Raw genomic sequence first — 2452 nt, forward strand, 5'->3', positions numbered from 1 at the left:
GACCCTGTAGAAGGATAAAGCGGCTAGAGATAATGAGATGAGATGAGCTCCCATCATGTGAACAGGGTATTCGGTGGTCTTTATGGCTTGATGTGGAACTGAGAGAGGAAACTGTGGACTGTTTAACCCTTTCACCACTGTAACTTTATATGCAGACTGGTATATAAAAATTTGAGGTTATTCCATGAAATCTAGTCCTACGTGAGCTGATGGCGGAGTCGGTGCTGTGCGCCTCATCGGCTATAAGCCATGTACGATGAGATTGAGTGAGTGGAATAACATCCACATTCACTGGATTTTGAGAAATGGAGCTTTTTTTTTTTATTTTTGCAAATTCAAACTTCGTACAAATGTCTGACAGTCATTTCCGCTTGGAATGTAAACAGACTGGTGACATGATAGTAGCACTTGGTGAGATACTAATAATAATGATTCTTGAAAAATAAAAAAAGATGCGTTCTGACCATCATACTTTTATTCCATTTTGGGGGGGGTTGAGTCGGGTTTTATTTATTAGTCGGTTGGTCCAGCGGCATTGTTTTTCTCTGCTCATGGTATGAGCTGATAGCCTAGTAGTAGAGTAGCCAATCAGAGCACACGATTGCTCATATCCAGTGAATGTTGATAGAATAAATTTCTTGATATAAAGAAATACCATTAACACGAAGTACCTCTGTGATCAATTCTGTATTAACCGGTATGCCATTTTTAAAGAAAATGGTGAGCTAGTGGGTACCGTTGGAAGCTAGATGATTTCTGCTTCAGGAAAATGTAATGCTTATGATGATAAACTGAACACGGGTAAATTCATGTTTTATCCACTAATGTTTACTGAAACGTGCGTAAACTTGATTAACGTAAAATAATTGTGCTTATCTACGTTGTCGTAGGAACTCCCAGGGAATCTGACTTCTTAACCGATCGGCATGTACAATACACAGGTTTCCCCTCCTACAATGAGACCAGAACAGTGGTGAAAGGGTTGAGATGTCCCTAAAGACTGGTTTGAGAAAGATCTGGATAGTTTGTCTGTCTGCTGCTATGAATGAGTCCTAATTTTTCATTTTTCTTGAACAGTACTGACCAGCGTGCTGTAGCAGTGACGACATGAGTTGGAGTTTCCTGATGCGTCTCCTGGTGGAGCTCTCCAACCACTCAACATTTGTGGGCAAGCTGTGGCTTACGCTGCTCATTGTGTTCCGGATTGTACTGATCGTGGTGGGTGCCGAGACGATATACAAAGATGAAGAGAGCGAGTTTATATGCAATACAACCCAGCCTAGTTGCAAAAATATGTGCTATAATGCATTTGCACCACTCTCGCATGTAAGGTTCTGGGTTTTTCAGACCATCATGATCACCACACCCTCTATTCTGTACCTTGCCTTTGCCATGCACAAGATCGCACGCATGGAGGACGATGATTACGGACCACGGGGTAGGCGCAAACGCATGCCTCTGGTAAACCGCAGTGCCAATAAAACTGCGAGGAGGCTGAGGACAGTGGTAAGGAGGACCCCATGATCACCGAGGAGATCGAGCCAGAAAATGACAAGGAAAAAGAAAAGAAGGATGAGAGGAAGAAACATGACGGCCGGAGACGGATCAAGTGTGATGGCCTGATGAAGGCATACGTGCTGCAGCTTTTATTACGTGCGGCTTTCGAGGTGGCCTTCCTGTCTGGCCAGTGTCTGCTGTATGGGTTTGTGGTGGCCCCGTCATACGTGTGTTCGCGTAGCCCATGTCCCCCCACAGTGGATTGCTTTGTGTCGCGTCCCACCGAGAAGACCGTCTTCCTGCTCATCACGTATGCCGTGAGCTCCCTCTGCCTGCTGCTCACCGTGCTTGAGATCTCGCACTTGGGCATCAGTGGCGTCCGTGACATATTCCAGAGCCGTGCAAGGTGCCGCCACCAACAACATCAAGCCAGTCAGACGGCCTCGGTCTACCCACATTTCATACCCTCTGGCAACCCAGGTGCAAAAGCTGAATGCAGTCTTCGTGACTTGGGCCGTGAGTCTCAGGGTGATGAGGCGTCCTCACGGGAGCTGGGCCATCTGCGGCGCCACCCGAATCTAGCACAGCAGCACCTGGACCAGGGTTACCAGGATGAGGAGGAGACTCGACTGTGAAGCAGCAGCCCCGAGTCCAACGGCTTTTGATATTTCTGTTTTCCACCTCGTGTGTGATGTGTATATGAGGTGTATATGTTGAATGCATCTCTCTTTGGATGAGAACAGCAAGGCTTCTCAGTGCCATACAAAAAAATTCTTATTTTTTTATGAATGTTTTTGCTTACTGCTATTCATAATGTGGACTTTTTTTGGGGGGGGGGCTTGATGTGGATTCATCTGGCCATTCTGTTTGAGTCTTTTGTTTGGTCTGAAAATTGGGGGGGGGGTTGTTGTTTTTGTTTTTTAGTTCTGGGTATGGTGTCATATATATAGTTCTT

At 45.8% G+C, this 2452-nt stretch overlaps 1 pseudogene; it reads left to right on the top strand.

Annotated features, from left to right (window-relative positions):
• The first annotated feature begins 1107 nt into the window (after positions 1–1107).
• Positions 1108–2132, top strand: LOC132892185 (gap junction gamma-1 protein-like; annotated as a pseudogene).
• Positions 2133–2452: the final 320 nt, after the last annotated feature.

Source organism: Neoarius graeffei, chromosome 9, assembly GCF_027579695.1.
Source record: "Neoarius graeffei isolate fNeoGra1 chromosome 9, fNeoGra1.pri, whole genome shotgun sequence".
Taxonomy (NCBI): Eukaryota; Metazoa; Chordata; class Actinopteri; order Siluriformes; family Ariidae; genus Neoarius; species Neoarius graeffei.